At 26.9% G+C, this 24849-nt stretch overlaps 1 non-coding gene across 2 annotated transcripts in view; it reads left to right on the forward strand.

Moving 5' to 3' along the window:
* The window catches only part of LOC107454187 (uncharacterized), a 213274-nt gene that overhangs the window by 71984 nt on the left and 116441 nt on the right, over positions 1–24849 (forward strand). For both annotated transcript variants that reach the window (XR_015430869.1, XR_015430868.1), the window contains exons 3-5: positions 8893–8991; positions 14406–14581; positions 22726–22858. This is a non-coding gene — a transcript (uncharacterized LOC107454187). The remainder of the gene's footprint in view (positions 1–8892; positions 8992–14405; positions 14582–22725; positions 22859–24849) is intronic.

Genomic DNA, 24849 nt, shown 5'->3' on the forward strand with positions numbered 1-24849 from the left:
CACTGCATGAGATGATAATATTAAATATAAAGTTTTTCAAAATATAAATATTAAAATCTGATTCAATTAGTAAAATTTTCTTTAAAAACTAAATTAAATATTTTTTGTGTAAATACAACAGAATATAAACATAAAAGTTACGTAATTAATAGGTTGACTTTTATACTATTGAAATATTATCCCACCTAATTAAGAATATGAAACAAAATTAATTAAAACAGCGGTGACTAGAAAAGATCAGCGTCAGCTGTGTTGAGGATAAATACCCGTAAACCCCATGGAATGGAATGAGGGTAATTGTTTTTAGGGCCTCACACTCTATTTAGGCGAAAGTGGTTCTAAATGAAATCTGTTACTTTATTATGAGAAACTTCTTCTTTATGATTCCGCAAATGGCTTCCACTATTATCCAATATATCCAAGTGGCTAATTTTTATCCCCTGCTTATTCCTTAGGTGTAACATTATCCCTAAAAAAGATATTGTGACGCTTTTTGATAAGTAAATCAGTGGCCCCACCTCACAATTTCTAATCCAGATAAATTTAGTACACAAGTATTTATGTTCGCTAGAATAGGAATGATAGAATTAAAGTAAGGCTACCGGAATGATTTGGAACAACAGTTCCTGAGAATATGTATCTTGATAATATGCTCAAGAACTGCCATGATATTATGTTCCTTTTTAATATGTTCCTATGTGTCTTTATAATAAACTTGAGCACATTTCACTACAAAAATATTACCCGAAACACTTTTCCCGAAATTAAAAAATCGAAAAACAGCATTTCCCCGGAATTAACCGAAGGAAATAAATTATTAAAATGTGGTTTTGATTTGTAAAACTTAAATTTAAATTACAAATTTGTTTTTGTTTATAATTCTTTAGAAAGTTTTGCTTAATTTTTATTTTAAAATATTGAAATAAGCGTTTAAAAGTGTAAAAATATGCTTTTCGTCTGATTTCTTAAAAAAAAGAAAGAAAACAATTCTAAAATAGGAATGATAGAATTAAAGTAAGGCTACCGGAATGATCAGGAACAACAGTTCCTGAGAATATGTATCTTGATAATATGCTCAAGAACTATGCTATGATATTATGTTCCTTTATAATATGTTCCTATATGCTATTATAATAAACTTGAGCACATTACAATACAAAAATATTCTTTGTTTTTTTCTGAATTTCTCTGTATGTTTAACGGCTTAAAGTCCTTTTGTTATCAGAACGGGTATTCTCCGTTTTTTATCCTGATCTTAAACGGATTAAAACCGTCAATTGAAATTCTAATTTTTGCCATACAGTTTTGAGTTCTGTAGTTTAAATTTTCCTTTGCTCAAATCATTTTAGAATTACCTGAATGATCAGGATAAATTTTTCCTGAGAATATGTATCCTGATAATATGCTCAGGAACTATGCTATGGTAGTATGTACAGTAAAAAGTGCCAGGCAATTTTTACCGTAACTTGATTTGGACTTCATTTCGGTGTGACTTTTTAACCATTATTTCAATATTTTTCTTCAAAAAAGTATTAAATTCAAATTTTGAAATGATTTCAAATAAAGAAATTAAATCTCTGCGATACAACAAACATAATCACACTGTACAGAATCATGGTTAAAATTACGTTATGAAGTACCGGTGCTTCGGGATCCGTAAAATCCAATTTACAGTAAAAATTTATTTTTACAGTAAAATGCAAATATAATTTTTAGAGAAATGTTTATTTTATTAGAGTGATTCAGTGATTTTATGGTAATTAGTTATGCAAAAATTACGGTATAACAGATATTTTGTTCCGCAACATGCACCGGTAAAAATGGACTCAACAATAAAAAGTGCCGGCAATTTTTACCGTAACTTGATTTGGACTTTTTTTCAGTGTTACTTTTTCACCATTATTTCAATATTTTTTTTGAAAAAGTATTAAATTCAAATTTTAAAATGATTTCGAATAAAAAAAATGAGAGATGTGGTTTCACGACTTGAAACAGCTTTTTTAAGTATCATTTATTTCCACCCGATTATTCTATGGAAATGCCATTTTTCGATTTATTAATTTCAGTTAAAGCCTTTTCTTTTTTCTGAAGAATTGTTTTCAATAAATCACTGAAGATGAACGGCGATTCACTTTAAAATTCAAAAGTAATTACGCTTAACCAAGAACATCTATCAATTTTTTTTGCCATGAATGCGAAAGTGGAGGCTCATATTTAAGGACATAAAAGTAGAATTACAGTGAATTTAGCTCTTTGCACCGAATCACGATTATTGATTATCCTTACATGAGTGAGTTTATATTTTATAAGTGAAAAATGATTTCCGGTTTTCGAAAAATAAAATAAAATACAGCGGAAATTCTTTTCGGAGCAAACAAGGAAAATAACAATTACGTTTATCAAAAGTAATTGACTTTATGATCAATAAAGTCACGAAGTTTTATCTATATCTGTTGAAAACTTATAAATGCGGCAATCGAAAAATGTATTCAATAAATATGATATATTTAACTTTAAGATGCTTTTATTTGAAATTTTTTTAAATATGCTTAATATAAAATAAGCATTGCGTAAATTTACTTTTTAACCTATGCATACATATAGTATGCATTATCTATATCTGTTGTAAACTAATAAATGCGGCAATCGAAAAAAGTATTCAATAACTATGATATATTTAATCCTAAAATGTTTTCATTTGAAAATTTTTTAGACATCTTTAATATAAAATAAGCATTGTGTAAATTTATTTTCCAACCTATGCAAACATATAGTATGCATTATCTAAAATAAATTACCACTATCTAATTTGAGCATTGCCTAATTTATCCAAACTTTACCTAAATATTAACTTATGGAATAAAATTAAACTTATTAAAAATAATTGATTGGATGATTACTAAATTAATGAGGTTTCATTTATATCTGAATGCTGCATTTTCGGTAATGGAAAAAGCTGTTTTTAATGCAATGATATAACATAAGTTGAATTTTTATTAGAAACCATTAAAAATATATTTATCCTAACTGAATCATTTTCCAATTTTATTTCCTAGCCTAAGAAAATTTCTAAGTTACTTAACTATTACCTTTTGTTACCTAAGACCAATCTTTACATCTAAGAACATGTCAAATCAAACTTTGCAAATATATTATCTTGTTTTGTTGCAAATATATATTTTGTTTTGTCTTGTTGCAAATCAAACTTTGTAAATATTTTATATTTGTCATTATCTTGCCAAAGATCTTTGAAGATTGACAACCAATTTAAAAACTGAAAACTAAATAGATTGAGAAGTAATGAATGAGGAATTTTCTGAAAAGAAGAAATATATTTGAAAACTATAACATAGCATAAGATATTTTTATTGGAAAATAGAAAAATTTTTAATTGAATCATTATCTAATTTTATTTCCTATCTTATGAATTACATAAATAACTTACAAGTTGAATTTTTATTAGAAAATATTAAAAATCCTATTTGAATCATTATCTAATTTTATTTCTTATCCTATGAATTACATAAGTAACGTATAAGTTTAATTTTTATTAGAAAATATTAAAAATCCTATTTGAATCATTATCTAATTTTATTTCATATTCTCTGAATTACTTAAGTAACGTAACATTATCTAAGTTACCTAAGACCAACTTATATAATGAGTCATTATCTAACCTGAGCATTCCTTAACTTATGAGGATTGACAAAAATACATTTCTATTCCGTTTAAGAAATGCCGGAACAAAAACTGATAAAATATAATATATATGAGAACCTTTTTCGATTTAGTTGGAATGACAGACATTCTTCTCTAAATTTGTTTTCTAACTATTGTCTTAAAAACTAAATTTCATTTAAAATGTAAGAAATATTAAACAGGATTTAAAAAAAAATGCATTCTAATTGATTTTTGACTAACTATCTAAATATTAGAAAGAGCATATCAGTTTTAAATTGAATGATACCTAGTAATGCAAGTGTAACTTTCATATTGTTATTGTCACACAATTTTATAATAATAATATTTTTATAATAAGATAAACAAAGAAAATAACTGATTTAAACACATATAAAAATGAGTGAATGTCATGTTTATTGCACAGACAATAACTGATTTTTTTTTTAAAAATAAATATCGGTTTTAAAACTGCATTAGGAAATATTATTATTATTATTTTGAACTTTGCAAATATTTAGAACAGTGTCATATTTATAATTATTCCTTTAAAAATTTTTGCGATATAAATAATTAAGTATGCAGTGAAGTGTTAATATAGTAACACAAAATAACTAGCCTAAAATTAGCTTTAAATTTTTTTGCGATGTAAATGATTTTTAAGTATGCAGTGAAGTGTTACTATAGTAATATAAAATATTTAGCTTAAATTTAACATTAAAATTTCTTTCGATTTAAATAATTTTTACGTATGCAGTGAAATGTTAAGATAGTAACACGAAATAATTAGCTAAAAATTAGCTTTACAATTTTTTGCGATATAAATAATTTTTACATATGCAGTGAGGTATTAATATAGTAACATAAAATAATTAGTTTTAAAATTTTTTGCTATATAAATAATTTTTAAGTATGTAGTCAGGTGTTAATATAGTAACATAAAATAATTAGCTTTAAAAGTTTTTGTGATATAAATAATTTTTACATATGCAGTGACGTGTTAATATAGTAACATAAAATATTTGTAACGAATAATATACTATAATAGTAATAGTTTTAGCTTGCTGAATCTGATATTTGATTAATGCACATTTATTATGTATCTGATATCTGATTAATAACCATTTATCATGTTTTCATTAAAAATTTTAATCACAATTTTCTTAATAAATTGCATCCAACAATGAGATAATGAATAAAAGCAGAGTCAAAACTACCAGAATATGATGAAATTAACCATTTTTCTGGCCTTCATGGGAACACTTAAAAGCTGGGTAATTCTTACCGAAGCATATTGGTAATGATTCTTGTAAAATTAACAGTAAAATATGGTTTATAATACGTAATAAAATTTGGTAAATGTGGTAAAAATTGGTAATTTTATCACGAGAACATAGAGCAAGGTGCAAAAACTATTTATTCGCCGAAATTTACTTTCCAGTTTTGTATTTTTCACTAAATGTGTGTTAATAGGAGCTATGTTGTTGTTTCTAATGCTACTTGCCAATACAGCAAGCCTGCTTGGTCAAACCAAGCGTATTTAAGGAATAGGGTGTATTTCTTGTTTTTCAGAGGTGCCATAAACACTTCAGCCGTACACACGTCACAAGCCGCATATACGGCGGAACCTATCATACATCCATTTATTCATCGATAGATCATAATTTTGACCCGAACCATAGAACAATCAATCTCAATTTAGTACCCCCAGAGATATGATTTGCAATGGTAACATAGAGGACTTTGTCACCCTACAGATTAACGGGCACCAGTCACCATTTACTACTCTGGGAGTCTTCGGTAGGAGGGGATGAAACTCCTGATCTTTTGAACAAGGGCCCAGCACCCTACCAACCAGGCTACACCAGTCAATAAGAGCTATAATTTTGAAAACCGGAATTTCCCGTAAACCGTTACCATATGAGTAGAAAAGTTAAAAAACCGAATATTTTGGTTTTATTAACCACATTTTAAAATTTTTTTTTACCAGAAATGTCATTACCATACAGCATGGTAATTTTACCAGAAATGTTTTCTCCGTGAAGTTTGAACTAAATCTCCTCCGACATTTCCAAGAAAAAAAACTTTTTGGAAAACATAGCTTTTATATATTTTTTTTTTCACAATTAAAGTTTCTCCTTTTGTAAAATATATGTCAAATTTGCGAAGTGGTTAAATTATAAATATATACTGAAACATATTGATAATAGTATCGAATGTTACTATGGTTAATAACCCAAACGACATTTTCTCTTCAATTTTATGATCTAATATTCCTCGAAAAAGATACTTATATCTTTTATGGCATAATATTTTGTTCTCTTTTTATTTTCTTCTTCTTTATCCTCTTCTTTAATACTTCGTAAAACTTACATGGCAAACTTCCAGACATTATTCTTGGCCTTCAATTGAGAGAGTTCGAAAAAATTTTCTTTTTCTGTCGACGCCCGTAAAGGTGATAGAAAAGCCAAAATCGATTGAGAGTCGTTGAGTATAATGAAGGAATATTCAAATAAATCCTTATAATATTTTAATGCGAGATCTGTAGGAAAATATTTCACAGCAATTCGAACATTTGCAAATAACTTTGGCTGAAAAAGAATGGGGCTTACAATTCTTGTTGCATTTAAAAAATTATTAGAATAAATTTTTCATTAAATTTCCTTGTATGCAAATAAAAAGTTTTGACATGTTCTGTTTATATTAAAAAAAATAAACTTAAATCCAAAATCAGTATCTTCTTAATTTAGAAGGTTATTTTTTCAAACTATAGACTATAGGCTATACATTTCACAACAAATCGCACATTTGAAAATAAATTTGGGTAAAGAAAGATTGAGTTTACAACTCCTGTTGTCCTCAAAATATTATATTCTTGTATGAAATAAACTTTTTTTAAAATTTCCTGGTATTCATATAAGAATATATGTCATATCCTGTCCATATTTAAAAAAAAAACAACATATGCTTAAATCCAAGGTTTATATCTTCGTAATCTAAAAGGTTGTTTTCAAACTATAAACTATATATTTCACAGCAAATTGCGCATTTACAAATAATTTTTGGTAACGAAAAATGAATTTTGCAGTTCATGTTGCACTCAGAAAGTTATTTTCTTACACTAAATACTTCTTTCATTAAATTTCCTGGAATGTATATAAGAAATTATGTCATATCCTGCTCATATTTTAAAAGAAATATTTTTAAATCCAAGATCAGTATTCTTAATTTACGAGGTTCTGTTTTAAAGGGAAAAAAACAGGAACTATGAATTAAATATTTCACAGCAAATCGAAGATTTGCGTGTAATTTTGGGTAAAGAAGAATGAATCTTACAATTCTAGTTGTATTCAAAAAGTTATTTTCTTGTATAATAGAATCTTTCACTAAATTTCCTGGAATGCATATAAGAAATATGTCATATCCTGTTCATATTTAAAAAAAATATATTTAAATCCAAGATCGGTATCTTTTTAATTTAGGAAGGCTTTTTTTTTAAAAAAAACTATAGACTATATATTTCACAGCAAATCACACATTTGCAAATAACTTTGGTTTAAGAAGAATGGAGCTTACCACTCCTGTAGCACTAAAACAGTCTTATATAAAATATTTAAAAATAAATATATAAAATATTTAAAAATAAATATATAAAATAGTCTTATATAAAATATTTAAAAATAAATATATAAAATATTCTTATATAAAATAAATTTTTCATTAAATTTCTTCTTATGCATATAAGAAATTATATGACTAGACTAGAAGTGCCGAATATAAAGTTGTCGAAGTGTTACGAGTGTTACGAGATTTGAGAGAAATTTAATTTAAACTAAGAACACTATTATGAAGGATAATTTGAAACAATTGGAGCTTAACCGAAATTTTGAGCTGATAAATACACTGTTAGAAGATTTCGAGCATGTTGAACTATAATCTCGTTTAAATTTGTTACACTTTGAACATCGTGCTAAGTTGACTCGTTATCGTAAGTCATTAAAAATGTTTTCGCCATGCTATTGTTTAATTTAACACCTTATTAAGATGCAGCGAATATGCACTGTTTAAGTTAAAATCATTTTGGATCAATGTTGAATTAGTTTATCTAAAATTGTAGGTTCGAAACTTTTTATGGTTTCATAGGTTCGAAACTTATTATGGCTTTTCAAGGCAAAGATATTTTGGTTGAATATTTATTTTTTATATTTCTGAATTTGTAGGTTCAAAACTCATTATGGTTTCGTAAGTTCGAAACGTATTATAGCTTTTCAAGGTGAAGATATTTTGGTTCAACGTTAAACTAATTTTTCTGAAATTATAAGTTCGAAACCTATTATGGTATAGTATTGAACAAATTTTTCTAAAATTGTTGGTTCAAAACCATAATCCTTAAGCTATTAATCCCTTATGGACTGCTTCGGTTACCTTTCTGTAAATTTTTACATGGGGAACTTTTTATGTAACTTTTATGGGGAAATTTTTATGAAACTTTTATGAACTTTCATTGAGAACTTTTTATGCAACTTTTATGAACTTTCATGGGGAACTTTTTATGTGACTTTTATGAACTTTTATGGAGAATTTTTATGAACTTTTTATTCTCTACAAACTTCAAATTTGGCAGAATCTTTAAATTTGTCACGTATTTTAAAGCTGCAAAAATAAACAGTGAAAGATCACAGAAAAAAATATGCTCAAAGCTACCAGAATATGGTAAAATGTTTCGCGTTTCTGGCTCTTTGGGAATACCAAAAAGTTTGGTAATGATTTCGGTGAAATTAACAATAAAATATGGTTTTATAATTTGCGATAAAATCTGGTAATATAATCATGATATTTGAGACCATGACTTAAAAAACATTTATTTGGTTAAATTTACTTTTCAGTTTTGTATTTTTTACTAAATGTGAGGTATTAAGAACTATAATTTTGAAAACCAGACTTTCCAGTATACCATTACCAAATGAACAGAAAAATTACCAAATGATTTATTTAAATACCGTAAATTTTGATTTTAATAACCAGAATTATGATATTTTTTACCAGAAATGGCATAACCATACAGCATGGTAATTTTACCAAATTATTTTTCTCCGTGAAGTGCATATCTTCCATATGTGGGTTTTAAATAGTTTTATAAAAGCGATATATGTATGCATTATTTTCAATATACTTTTGGCATTTTTTGTAACCAAATTGCAATTTGTTTTTTAGAATGGTGACAGTATTCCGAAAAACCGTCCAAAATTTCAGGAAACCAACGGTGTGGATGTTGGTGTGGTCATACCTGAAAAAGGAGCCACTCAAATAAAAGTAAGACATTATTTTTTGACATAAAAAAAGAGAAAAGAAGCTTGCAATATGTGCATGTTTTTTGTTTACACCATTCCAATTAATTGTGATATTAAGTAATAAAAATTATCAACAGTGTAATATTATTGCAAATTTAACGGTGCTCGTAAAATGCTGCTTAGTTTTCACTATGCACTAAAAAAAAGGATGCTCATTTATCACGAAACTTTCTTCGTTTTTGCCGAAACCGTTTCCTAGTACATGCTCCGAGCAAACATTTTGTCTACGTGACGAAATAACTATCTTCGACGAGACGAATTTAATCAAAATTAAGGAAATATTTAGTAATTATATTTTTTTCTTCCAAAAAATTTCGTATAGCCTATTGTATTAAACTTTTCCAATGGTCACTTTAACATGGGCACCATATAAATGTAACATCACAACAAGAACAGGTAGAACAGAGAGATAAATTACACCCATGTCCGAAACGGGATTCGATTCCAGATCTTCTTATTACGAGATCAACTCCTTGCCTACTATATAGGCTTGTCAGATGAATTCGCCGCTTTATTTTCGATTGTCTAGTTCATATTCTAGTTTCGTCATTCTAGTTAACAATCTCCCAGAAAGCACTACGATCAGGTTTCGAATTGAGGAAACAATTTCGGCATATATTTGAGAGTTCGGGTTTCGTTACAAACCACATGATTTCGCGATGAATTGTTTCTCAGAATTAACGAACTGCTGCTCAACGACTGCTGAACCGTCAAAAGTGAGAGTTTTATTTCTAAGAGTGGGGTGTTATAAGATAACAGTTGAACATGCGCTTCATTTAAATTGAATGATATAATTTAAAAAAAAATCCGTGTCAGTCACTTAGAAAGAGCTGACCATTTGCAGGATATAAAATTTTGAAACAAAATTTTAGTCTAAAAAAGTCAAAAGATTTGTGGTCATCATTGAGGCACGTCTGCAATAAGGCTTTATGTTTTCAAAATTTAAAGTGACTGATAAAAATCCATGTGTGATAAAAATTACCATAATTTTAGTGGTTTATATCATTGACAAAAATAAATAGAATATTTTTTATATCCCAGCTCTGAAAAAGTTTATTAACTTTTATTAAGTGAGAAGGGAGTGATTTTGATTTGTCATTTTTGATTGATTTTGTAAAAAAAAAAAGAAATTTCATTTATGAATAACTGTTTCTCTTAGATTTAAATAACTGCATATAAGAATAAATTTGAAAAATTATTGGTTGGAAGTGAATTGTGTTTGGAAGATTTTACTTTAAGCGTAGAAAAAGACATTTCAAACTGTATTTCCTAACCATAAATTATTAAAATGCTAAATATAATAATTTTCATTCATTTTTACCAAAAGAAATACAAAAAAGAAAAATTATTAAAAATATGTTTAATAAAAATTCTGAGTCAAAAGTTAAGCAATGCTGTACTGAATATGAATTTTCTATTTCTTTAAAATCTGTTTTACACAGTTCTAATATCAAATAAAGACTTACTAGGTAGTGATTACCAATTGAAAATATTATTCATATAATTTCAAATTTATTGCCCTCTAAGCATCAAATTTATTGCCCTCTAAATTTTCAACCCACTAAGCGTCAATTCCGTTTTTTCCCAATATTGTTATCTTTATCAAAAACTCGATTTTCTCTATATTCTTCAATGAGAAAGTAAAGCATAACAAGAATTTATGTGCAATTTTGGCAGGGTTCAAAGTATGGAAAGTTTATTAAAACCAAATTAGACGTCACTAGAACAAACTAGACGTCACTCGAAAAAAATCAGTTGTCAATAGAAACAATTAGACGTCACTTGAAGAAATTAGACTTAATTAAAACAAGGTGGACGTCATTAGAAAATAGACGTCAGAATAAATTAGACATCATGAAAACAAATTGAAATATGGTAATCATTTTATCAAATATTTGCCAAAAACCAATTAGTTTCAGTTGAAAAATTCGCCATAGAGAAGATTTTGTTATACAGAGGTTAATTATTTTTGAAGTTGTTTACGTAAATATTACAAATTTTTAATGAACTTCAAATCTATATATTTATGACTTTTTATTGAAAATTACATTAATACTTGCTTAAATTTATTAAAACTAATAATTCTTATTGCAGAATTAAAATGCTCGGATGTGAAGGCAGTTCTGTAATTTAGAGAATAATATGTATAAATACAAACTAATGTTTATTTTACTTAAAAAATAAGTAATTTTACATTGCTTTGAATTTCGTAATGTTAAATTTTTATAAAAAAAAATTCACTTTTTAAGAAGAGGTCAAAAATAAAGTCTGGCACCGTTTAATCTGTTTGGAAACCTCTATTAATGGTTTCAAATGATCGGAGCATTTCATCGCATAGTAGTCTATGATGTATCTTCAATTCTTAGTCGGAATCACTGTCAGCTCAGTTTCTTGGACTTCATCGCTGCCCCTTACACCTTTGAAAATCTCTTCATTTGTAAGATGTGAAGCAATCAACAATTCTTCGTAAACATCTGTTATTTTTTCCATTTTTATGTGCCAACGTATTCCATGATTCCAACTTTCAACTTCAACTTTTTATAAAAATAACAAAAACTAAAAATAAAAACGCCAGAAAATTCTCGAAAAGGATTAAAATTAAAAAGGCTATGATCTGAAAAATTCGTTATATGGAGACTACCACTTCGTCGTATGGAGAATAATTTGAACATTATCGAACGTTCCCATTAAAAATTAATCTCGTTATAGCGAGAAATATGCTGAAAGAATACTTCGTTGTAGGGATACCTTACTGTATTTGATTTGATTGCTGCCTCACAAAAAAACTACTTATTTTAAAAGATATTTTCTAAAATGAATTTTGGATATATTTAATACTATCTTAAGTTACCAGAAAACACATATAATGGATTTATTGGATGATTTTATTTTAAAGCATCGCTTGTTCAACAAACTATATAAATATTTTATATTACTTTTAATTTAATGATTTAAATAATCAGAAAATTTTTAACATTCTTTTATATGTTGACTACTTATATGTTCTTTCATATGTTGATTATATTTTTAATACTTTACCAGATTGCGAAAAAGCACATCATAGCTAAGGTATTAGATAATTCAACAACAATAATAAAAAAATAAAAAAAAATAAAAAAAAAAAAAAAAAAAAAAAAACTGAAGGTAAAAGAACTTTTTTCTGTGAAGGGTTGTTGCGAGTTCTTTAACCCCTTAACGATCGGTTAATTTTCAAGAAAACGGTCATAAAAGTGCCTATTTTTTTGGCTTTTGTATTTGTATTACGTATTTGATTAGTATTGCAACTAGTTTAAAATAAACTAACTCTCTACAATTACATTAAAAATATCCTGGTACTGCCATCAGGTGTGTAAAATGAGAAATAAAATGTTTTCGGGGCAAAAGAAATGACTTAGTTTCATTCTTATTGGCGCGTTACTACTGAACACTCCAGCCCGTCAATATCACGGGAGCGAGAAGGAAGGGGTTAAAACCATATATATATATATATATATATATATATATATATATATATATATATATATATATATATATATATATATATATATATATATATATATATATATATATATATATATATATATATATATATATATATATATATATATATATATATATATATATATATATATATATATATATATATATATATTGTATGTATGGAAAAACTGTCGTCTGAGATTTGTGAATATTTTGTTATGCTTAATTATTCCTTATGTTTACTCCTTGCATTATTGTATTATCTTGCATTCATATATACGCTAGGAATAACCGATTTCTCATAGCGTTTCTCTTTTAGAATCTAGCATCTCTTTTCTAAATATCCTTTCTAAAGATAAATTGAGCTTTTTGAAAATATGTAAAACTTTACTTCAATATTTACACGTATTGTTTAAAAATGAAAATGGAAAACTCTTTCTTTCGATTTTCGTTTCTAAAATTATGATTACGTAGTGGTTCTAATATTTCGAGAATTTTTAAAAATTTTCTTCCTACGATAAATTCCAAAGCTTGTTAATATAGCATTGCAGTACATACGGAAATTTGGAATGCACATTATGTTCGAAATCTACATCCATTTATTACAGATTATTTTGCAAGATTGTTTCAGAAAAATTGCACTTAAATTGCTTTTTTATATTGATAAACTATTATAAAACAGCAATAGTTATTTTGCAAAAGATTATGTCGGTATTTTCAATCGAAAATATGACTGCAGACATTCGCCGATATTTTAATGTTAGATGGCAACTGCTTTAAGGTATCAATCTTATAGTTTTTTTTATAAACTATCAGAATAATATTTTTTCTTTAGTTATGTTACTACATTTACTTGTAATGAGTATCCTTTGTTTCAAAATAATGGAACAGTAGGAAGAGATATAAGAAATTATATTCAGCATCAATTTATCTTATTGTGTTGGCAGCAGTTGGAAAAAGAAGATTTTTCTAGGACAATCAAATTCAGCGAAAGCAGCCAACAACTGTAAGGGAAAATAGTATTAAGATAAAAGTAATATTTCAATGCTAAATCTCTGATGTTATGTCAAATCGTCGAGAAATGGTAGTTCGTGATTTTTTTTCCACATCATACACTTCCGCATTAAAGGAGATATAAGTAAAGCATTTTCTTTTGCCGCTTTTCACATTCTTTTTCTTTCCTTTATTTATGTTTATTTTTCTTTCTTTTAATAAAAATTCCACTTCAGTAGCTTCGGCAGACGATTTTGATAAGATTTGGAATCTTCAGACTTTGATAAAATATTTGTGCTTGAAGAAGACAGTGACATATTTCTTAGCTGATATTGGAATTATTGAATGCAATAAATTCGTTCTACTTAGTTATTTTATCTATAGCGTAAAAATTCACAGCGAAGAATCTATCACACTTTTAGCTTTAAAAGCATAACTCGTCATGAAGGAATAAATTAAAATTTAACTTAAATTATCTCTTTGATATAAGCCTGAAATTAATATTTTAGTAAAAAAATTTTGTTACAAATATGTTTGCGAAATGCAAAAAAAAAAAATTGCTGCATAGTTGCCACAATATTTTGTTGTTGACGTAAGCTGACATTTTCTTTTATAGTGAAAACACACTGAGAAAAAAATAGGGTAAAAACTACCAGAATATGATAAATTTTATAGTGCCTTTGGCTCTATGGGAAAACCAGCATTTGTCTCTACCATTAAGATATTTTTACAGCCACTATGCTTTGCAATTGTAAATAAACTTAAACTCATTTTAATATGAATAAAAATATGAAGAGTTTAAATTTATGAATAAACAATTATTTACTTATTTATTTTTTTGAATAACACAATTTAAAAAAATGTATAAATATGTTGAGTTAACCATTGTTTTGATTTTTTCAGCCTATTGAAATAAGTGTTGAAACTCTACAAAAGTATTTAGATTTAGAAAAAGAAATCCAACGTTTTGAAAAACGTCGTATTTTAGACAACTATCAATTGAAGACAAATCAGCTTGAACAACTTGAAAAAAACGTACAAGTGCTAGAGGACCAGAAAAACATCCAAGCTCAAAGTTTGTAAGTAAATAAACAGCTTCATATATATATATAAAATAATATATATATATATACATATATATATATATGCACCGAAGAGTCATTACAATATGACCACCCTCCATCTCTAACAATGGGCTCGCCCAGGTTTTCATGGTTTCTCGCCCAGGAACAATGTTTTCAAGGGGCACATTAGGACCCATAATCCTCATAGAACAAGACGTCTGTAAGCTACTTGAACATAGTTGTAGACTAGGTTCACCCATTCATGGCAACAGTTTTTCTTGCGGGGAATGGTGTTTAAAAACAGGATAATGCACCATGTCATAAGAGTCAAATCGTCATGGATTGATTCGAGGAACATTACTTACAAACTTAATAAACAGAAAAAACTTAATAACAAACTTAATAAACATCTGGTACCAAGTGTTCAAGGTACCAGATACCTCAGACTACCTATCAGCACCTTGCGGAATCAATGCCACGGCGGGTGCTAGCAGTTTTGAGGGCTAAAGGTGTTCCTACATATTATTAGCTGGATGGTCATAATGCAATGGCTCTTCGGTGTATATATATATATATATATATATATATATATATATATATATATATATATATATATATATATATATATATATATATATATTGCTTTTTTTTTCTTCTTTTTTTTAAATTAGTTGTATAGAGGCAATTTTTTATTTTTTTGTTGTTTGAAGAAAACTTATTTTTATGGACATTCAAGAATATTTAAAGGAATATTTCTCTTTGAAGATTTACATTCGCGGATCTTCAAAAATAATAGCATAAACTTATATTTTAAACTTTTCATTTACGTTTGAAATAGTAATCGAAAAAATAAATTCAAAAAAATCATTGCAATCAGGAAAGAGTAATTTACTGAAATACGAACTTTTTTAAAACTATTATTCTTTCGTTCTTTCGTAGGAAGAATTATTCCGTAAGAATTTTAAAAAAGAAAAAGAAAGTGAAAGAAAAACCCAAAAGATCATTCATTTTAAAGTGAACAAGATTTAAGGCTAAAAGGATGAAATCAAATCAGTGTTCCGCTCTTCGAAAATACTCTCCCTTTAGGGTTTAACTTAGATCAATTGATTGCAGACACGTGAACTCCATTTAGAGCGCAAATTATGTTTTCAACTGTTACTCATTTATCATAACATGTAGATATCATAGAATATTATCTAGAATGACTGAGTAAAAGAGGATAGTATAGATGTAATTCTAGACAAAATAGTCTGTAATTCTATGCAAAATAATCTAATTTGTTTATTCCTCGTAGCATTACCTTATAAGAAGAGGGTATTGAATCGTATCAAAAGCATTTCTCGATTTTTAAAATTTACATCCCATGTTTTATTTCAGTTTATAGACGGCGTTGAACAGCTCACGCAATTTAAGTTTGGGACTTTCAATGCTGAACTTCGTTGGATGCACTCCGTGAACTCTTGGATGAAGCATGATGGCAAACTCACCTTTGTGGATTATTTTTTGAGAAAACTCACTAACATTGGCGTTACATGTAGACGAAAACCACGAAAACAATTAATGGTTAGTCCAGCTGCAAAGGGGTTCTAACCCATAATCCGTCTACCATTTGCAATACTTTACTTCACCATTGTGTTCGCTGCAAGCTGAGAGCATCAGATAAAGAGACTTTAAATGAATTGTATCTATTTCTACGAATCTCAAATAGCAATCTCTAAGTTTTTTGTATGAGTAATTATAAGAGATGTTCAAGATGTTCTCGATAAGATTTAACAAACTAAATTTAATGAGCACAATAAGTTGCATATTGCTAAATAATCCTTAATTCGAGAGATTTTGAAGCACCTATTTTATTTAAAAGGCTTCAGAAGGAGTAAATAACATTAACCTCTTCAATGCTGAAAATCAAGCGTTGTTTAAAAATTCCATGGATAAAATTCTTTATAATTCAATATTTTAAACTGAATCAATAACAAGATCCTTATAATTTCAAACCCAACTGAATAGGAAAAAAAGCCATCGACTTGAAGTTCAGCTTTGATGTTATATGTTATTTCCATCAAATGATAAGAATTGCAATTATTTCTATTATTCTCTAGTCAAATCTAAGTTGAAGGAGAAAGTATAAAATAAGCTCATGATGTGCTCAATAACATTTATTTGTCTAAATTACATGAGCACAATAAATTGCATATTGATAAATAATCTTTAAATAGAAAACTTTACAGTATCTATTGTAATAAAAAAAGCTTCAGGTGAATTAAATCATATTATCCACCTCAAAGCGGAAAATCAAAAGTTGTTTAAACTTTCCTTAGATAAAATTCTTTTTTAATTTCCACTGAAACTGTTATAATTCAATATTTTATACTTAATTAATATCAAGATTCTTATATTTTCTATTTCAACTGAATAGAAAAGTAACCATCGCCTTGAAGTTTAACTTTGATATTTAATGTTATTTCCATTAAATGACAAGATTTGTAATTATTTCTATTTTTCTCTAGTCAAATCTAAGCTAAAGGAGATACTCTGAAATAAGTTCATGATGTGCTCAATAATATTTATGAAATGGAATTTCATGAGCACAATAAATTGCATATTGATAAATAATCTTTAAATAGAAAAACTTTACAGTATCTATTTTAATAAAAAAAGCTTCAGGTGAATTAAATCATATTATCCACCTCAAAGCGGAAAATCAAAAGTTGTTTAAACTTTCCTTAGATAAAATTCCTTTTAATTTCCGCTGAAACTGTTATAATTCAATATTTTATACTTAATTAATATCAAGATTCTTCTATTTTCAAATTCAACTGAATAGAAAAGTAATCATCGCATTGAAGTTTAACTTTGATATTTAATGTTATTTCCATTAAATGACAAGATTTGTAATTATTTCTATTTTTCTCTAGTCAAATCTAAGTTAAAGGAGATACTCTGAAATAAGTTCATGATGTGCTTAACAATATTTATGAAACGGAATTTCATGAGCACAATAAATTGTATATTGATATATAATCTTTAAATAGAAAAAACTTTACAGTATCTATTTTAATAAAAAAAGCTTCAGGTGAATTAAATCATATTATCCACCTCAAAGCGGAAAATCAAAAGTTGTTTAAACTTTCCTTAGATAAAATTCTTTTTAATTTCCGCTGAAACTGTTATAATTCAATATTTTATACTTAATTAATATCAAGATCCTTCTAATTTCAAACCCAACTGAATAGAAAAAAAAACACCGCCTTGAAGTTTAGCTTTGATATTTAATGTTATTTCCATTAAATGATAAGATTTGCAATTATTTCTATTTGTCTCTAATCAAATCTAAGTTGAAGGAGAAACTATAAAATAAGTTCATAATGTGCTCAGTAATATTTATGTAACTAAATTTCATGAGCACAATAAATTACATATTGATAAATAATCTTTAAATAAAAAAACTTTATAGTACCTATTTTAATAAAAAAGCCTCAGACGGATTAAATCATATTATCCACCTCAAAGTGGAAAATCAAACGCTGTTTAAACTTTCCTTAGATAAAATTATTTTCAATTTCCACTAAAACTGTTATAATTCAATATTTTAAACTGTGTCAACATCAAGATTCTTCTAATTTCAAACCCAACAGAAAGGAAAAAAAAGTCATTGACTTGAAGTTTAACTTTGATATTATATATCATTTCCATCAAATGATAAGATTTGCAATTATTTCTATTTTTCTCTAATCAAATCTAAGTTGAAGGCGAAACTATACAATAAGTTCATAATGTGCTCAATAATATTTATGTAACTAAATTTGATGAGCGCAATAAATTGCATATTGCTGAATAATCTTTAAATTGAAAGACTTCACAGTACCTACTTTAATTAAAACGCTTCAGAATGAGTAAATCACATTATCCACTTCAAAGCTGAAAATCAAACGTTGTTCAAATTTCCCTTTGATAAAATCCATTTAATTAGTTCTAAAACTTCTATAATTCAATACATTAAATTCAATCATTATCAAGAGTAATTGAATGACTTGTCTGGAATTTAATTTGAAGCTCACATCTGTCTATTAAGTGAACTCAAAGATAATGAGCAAATTTTAAAAGAACCCTCAAGCTACAAATACTTCCGACGTGGCATTTGAAAGTCAAATAATTAATTCAAAAATGAAATGGAAATTTGGAAAGTTCTTTCAAAACAGACTGTTAGAATGCCCTAAAGCAAGTGAAAGTCGATGCAAAGAATAGGGATGTATATCCATAAATAAAATTAAAGAAATCGATAGAAGTTTTTTTTTTAATCTTCTCTTAAGGGCTTGTTTTTCAATTAAACTTTTTCACGCATTATTTTTTTTGTATGTATTCTATTTTTTATTTGGTGTTTGATCTGAGTGAAAAAATACATTTAATTAAAGTAATTAAAGATAATTTTAACATGTTTGACTTTTTAATTAACGGAAAATAAGAATAATGCAACGAATAATCTTTTTTCTTCATTTTAATTAATCTGATAACATTTAAATCCATCTAGCATTTAGGAATATAGAATACCGATGAAGATTTTGCCAGTTAATTTTTATATTGTTCGAGATGCCTCCGGTTAAGAATTATTATTTTGCATTTTAATTCCGACTAGGAATTATTTCATTAAATATTGTTTCATATTGTTTCATTAAGTAGTATTTACTTTATTTCAATAAAAGTTATTTGATTATCTATTTCATTAATTATCATTTCCTATTAGTAAATTAAATATTATTTCATGATATTTAATTATGTTTCATTCTGGGTAGGAAATATTTCATAAAATATTATTTCATTAAGTAGTATTTCGTTTATTTCAATAAAATTCTTCATCACCATATTAATTAATTAAACATGATTTAATACTATTTCAGTGCATTTTATTGAGATTAGAAACTATTTTATTAAATATTATTTCACATTGTTTTATTTATTTCAATAAAAAATATTTGATTATATATTTCATTAATTATCATTTCCTATTATTAAATTAAATATTATATCATGATATTTAATTATGTTTTATTCAGGGTAGGAAATATTTCATTACACATTATTTCTTAATATTTCGTTAAGTAGAATTTCGTTTATTTCAATAAAAATTACTTTATTATCTAGTTCATTAATTATCATTATTTATTATTAATTAAATGTGATTTAATGTTTTTTCAGTACATTTTATTGTGGTTAGAAACTATTTTATTAAATGTTATTTTCTTTATTTCAATAAAAATTATGTCCGTACCTATTTTATTAATTATTATTTCCTATTAGTTAATTAAATATTATTTCATGTTACTTAAGTATATTTTATCCCAGGCTAAAAATATTTCATTACATATTTTTTCAGGTTATTTTGTCTGTAGTATATCGTTTTTTACAATAAAAATTACTACATTATCTAGCTCTTAAATCATTATTGCATATTAATTATTTAAACCTGATTCAACGTTATTTATACACATAATATTCTGGATAGAAATTATTTATTTTAATATAAATTCATATTATTTTATTAAGTAGTATTTCCATTATTTCAGTAAAATTTTTTTCAATAAAATTGATTTCACTAATCATCATTTTCTATTAGTTATTTAAATATTATTTCATATTATTTCTTTAAATAGTATTTCCTCCATAAAAAACATTTCATTATACAATGCAATGCAATGAGCTTAATAATTAGCTAGATAATTCCAGCTAAATAATTATCATTGCATATTAATTAAATAAATATAATTTAATGTTACTTCATTACATTTTATTTTGATTATAAATTATCTCCATAAATGTCATTGTAGTATTTACTTTATTTCAAAAAATAATATTTCATTATTTATTTCATTAATAATCTTTTCATATAAATTAGTTAAACAGTATCTTATGTCATTCGTTATATTTTATTATTTAGAAATTATTTCATTAAATATTATTTCATATTATTTCATTAAGTAGTACTTCGTTTATTTCAATAAAATTATTTCGTTACCTATTTCATTAATTATCGTTTCATATTAATTAGTTAAACATTATTGAATTTTATTTCATTCCGGATGGGAATTATTTTATTAAATATACTTTTATTTACTTTTACTTTTAGGACAATCTTCTCAAATATGCATTTATTCGAAGCATCGTAAAATATTTTTTTTCTATATTTTTGAAGGTACCGACTAAATGCACGTTTGAAAATTTTTTTATACACGTTATAAGAAAAAAATTGAATACACAAAAAATAGTATTGTAAAAAAAAGAAGATAAAAATAGGAAACATTGAGTAGATTCTGTGTTAACTAATCACGAATACAATAAGCTGTAAAAATTACAGAATATCAGATTTTTTGTTCCTTAGCATGTTCAGGTAAAATGGATTTTACAGTAAAAAATACCGGTGGTCGGTACTTTTTACTGTAATTTGATCAGGAATTTTTTAAAGAGTATGCAATTTTGATCCTGATGATGTGCCCTAATTCCCCTAGATTTCCTCCCTGCAACATTTTTGCGATCCAATGTTATATACAACGTTCATAAGCAAGAGCATTTGGCCGGGATAGCCTGGTTGGTAGGGCGCTGGACTCATGTTCGTAAGAACAGGTGTTCAAATACAGCCGGTCGAAGACCTCCCGTGTAGTAAATGGTGACTGGTGCGCGTTAAAACCTGCCAGGTCACAAAGTCCTCCATGTTCCCATAACAAATTGAAGCTCTGAGGGTACTGGATTGGAGATTGGTCGTTCTCTGGTCAAAATTATGATCTGTGGATGAATAGATGCATGATTGTGCCCGCATTATAAGCGGCTTGTGACGCATCATATTCTTATTATGAAGTCATATTCTTGGAGCCACTGGAAAACAAGAGCAATCGCACCCCATTGCTTAATGACCTAACAAAACAGACAAGAACATTTTGCCATACAATGTAACTTAAATAAAAGATGGAGCATGTTGAGAAAAACCGATTGCAGATTTTAAATCAGTGATCCTAAAGAGTCTAAGATCTGTAAAAAAATCTCATGCAACAGAAAACAAAAAAACGAATTTTTTCACCTGCGACAACTAATACAATTCATCTTGGTACAATTAATATATATCTATTGCATCTCTATGCACTCATATTTTAATACATAGCTTCACGTCTTTTTGTCTATTTCAAATGTTTTTAAGATTATTAACATAATTGAAATGAAAATAATAAAATAAAATAAAAATGATAGAGTGACAAGAAAAGTTAAGAAGATTTGTATAATCTATATCTAAAGGAGTTACATTAATGCTCACATAAATTCGAAATAACAATGGTTTGTATGCTTAATTATGTTTTTATTAATTTGTTTCGCTTTTTATTGTTATATTTTATTACACGGAGAAAAGAAATTCTGGCAAAATTATCGAGCTGTATGGTAATGATATTTCTAGTATAAAAAACAACATAATTCTGGTTAATAAAACCAAAATATACGGTATTTAAACTATTCATTTGGTAACTTCCATTTGTAGGGTAATGGCTTACAGGAAATCCTGGTTTTCAAAATTATAGTTCATTTTACTACACATTTGGTGAACAAAAACTGAAATGAAAATTTAACCGAATAAATGGTCTTATGCGATGCTTTAAAGTGTCATGATAATTTTACCAAATTTTATCACAGGTAATCAAACCATATTTTATTGTTACTTTAACAAAATCATTACCAAATCGTTTCGGTAAATATTATCGAGTTTTTCAGTGTTTTTAATAGAACCAGAAACATGATAAATTTTACCATATTCTGGTAGTTTTAATCATGCTTTTTTCAGTGCACCTAATGCTTTATATTAATTTACTTTAAATTCTGTAAGCTAGCTAAATTGTGTCACAGATCATAAAACCATATTTTATTGTTAATTTTACCAAAATCTTAACTAAAGTTTTTGGTAATAATTACTGAGCCTTTTGGTTTCACCTCTAAAGTCAGAAACATGGTAAACTTTACCATATTTCGCTAGTGTTATCCTTACTTTTTTCTTATTGTGCTGGTAGATTCCTTTATAAGAATTTTATGAATATTTTTAAGAAGAGTATAATATGTTTGGTAAACACTGAAAAAAAATGTTTTTGATTGTTCAATGACTTAATAGTTTCAATTGTATTTTATTACAGGCATCAGTTACAAGCAGCTATTGACACTACAAATGGAACACAATCATTAAAAAAATTTCTATTTGAGAAAAGTCAAAATGGTAAAACCTTAAACGAAGATGAAGAAGAATATGTGGATCTTCTGAATCGTCAGGTATATTTTCTTAATTTCGATCACTAAATTCAAGAATTTAGCTGGAATTACATTTTTGCTGTAAAAAGAACATCACTGTATTTAAGGTTTCCCTTAACGTTATAAACTTATTAACTTCCTTAATTATGTCTTATTTTTACTTTTTTTGAAAATTAATTTCCTAAGTTTATACTCACATAATTAGAGCTTGGAATTTATGGCACAATGCCATCAGCATCAAACAATGCATTTTACGTACTTTTTTTAAAACCTTTGTTTTCTCACTGGAATAAGCACCTAAATATTTCACCTTTATTGTAGTTTATTTTTTGGAACTAAATATGATTATGATACTTTTAAATTTAGAATAGCTTAGTTCAATTTCAATTGTAAAAAGTTAAACAAAGTAACAATTTCGAGGAATATAAATTCTAATATATTTCCTTTAGATCTCCATTGGACCACATAGGGAATTTTTCGTCTTAAGCGGGTAAACTTTAATTATCAGATGAAGAAGTATTGAAATAAGTGTTCATTGTTAAATAACTTCTTGAAATAATAAAAAGAAACATCACATCACTGTTAGACAATTAGAACTGCAAAAATGGTTAGCAATTTTTTGAATTGTTATTTTACCATTTTCAACCAAAACAGGGAAATAACCATAAAAAAGCTGACATACAAACTGTTAAGTGTGAGGAAAAAACTTAGATTGATTTTTTTTCTAATACGGTTAAACCACCAGAACTCTATCCGCGCCACCTGGGCCCATTTTATAAATCCGTTATGTTCCTTGCAGCTGGGTACATACTGTCGCTGAGAGGGTTAATCGGCCAATCACATGGCTGGATGAACATGGGTTCAAATTTCAGTGTTGATACTACAATATTCTTTCAGTCCTTCATTGCATGAAAAGTTTCCATTGTTCTGCACTCATCAATCGGTGTCTTTGGACTCTTAGAATACGAAATTATTCATGCATAAATGAAACAGTACCCACGGAGCTCTAGTGTTAGTTTAAGTTTCATTTTTATGTTTCAGAAACTATGCTAGTTGTATATGGTTACAAAACCGTATAGTTTTATATCCATGGTTTTTAAACCATACCAATTGTAAATGATTTCAAAACCATAAAGTTAAAAATGTGTTCCCAACCATCAATTTTATGGTTAATCATAAGAACAGACTGTTGTCGGTCATTTTACCGTAATTTTGGAATGAAAATTCTAACAGTAATATAGGCGGAAAAGAGGCGTTTTACTGTGCATTTTGGCAACAACTTTTGCTTTACTTTTAGCCTTTAGTTTCTCCCTTACTGTTGTTTGACATTTCTATATTGAGCCTGGTTTAAGGAGAATGCTTTCTTATTGGGCAAGTTAATTTATATGCAAGTTAAGCGAAAACATGATTCTTCACAAGTTTCTCATTAAAGCCAAGTATGACGTAATCAATGGATGTTTATATTTTTTCCATTCCTGGAATCAGCTCTAGTTTCTCAAGACAAAAATCAGATTAGAAACCCTTATAAAGAGAATAATTCCACTGAAAAATAAGGTAGGGTCAAAACTACCAGAATATGGTAAAATTTGTCTTGTTTCTGCCTTCATGGGAAAAGGATAGTAAGTTTTGCTGAAGCGCTTTGGTAATGGTTAAAGCATGGCATAAAATCCATTTATTCATTTAAGCTTACTTTTCAGTTTTATATTCACTACTAAATGGGGTAATAAAAACTATAATTTTGAAAACCAAAATTTCCAGTGAACTGTTACCATATGAACGGGAAAATTACTAAATGAATAGTTTTTTTATAAATGAAATAAATAGTTTTTTTAGAAGTATAATTTGGTTTCTAATACTAGAATTATGCTTCTTTTTTTCTTACCTGAAATATTATCATCATGTAGGAGATTTTTCCATAAATTTTTTTCTCCATGAAAAAAAATTTAATCTTTAACAACAAAATAGAAGATATCAAAATACAATTTATAGTCAGTTACCTTGACAAATTAACC

The sequence above is a fragment of the Parasteatoda tepidariorum genome, chromosome 12 (assembly GCF_982258835.1).
Source record: "Parasteatoda tepidariorum strain Cologne lab strain chromosome 12, Ptep-v5.0, whole genome shotgun sequence".
Lineage (NCBI taxonomy): Eukaryota > Metazoa > Arthropoda > Arachnida > Araneae > Theridiidae > Parasteatoda > Parasteatoda tepidariorum.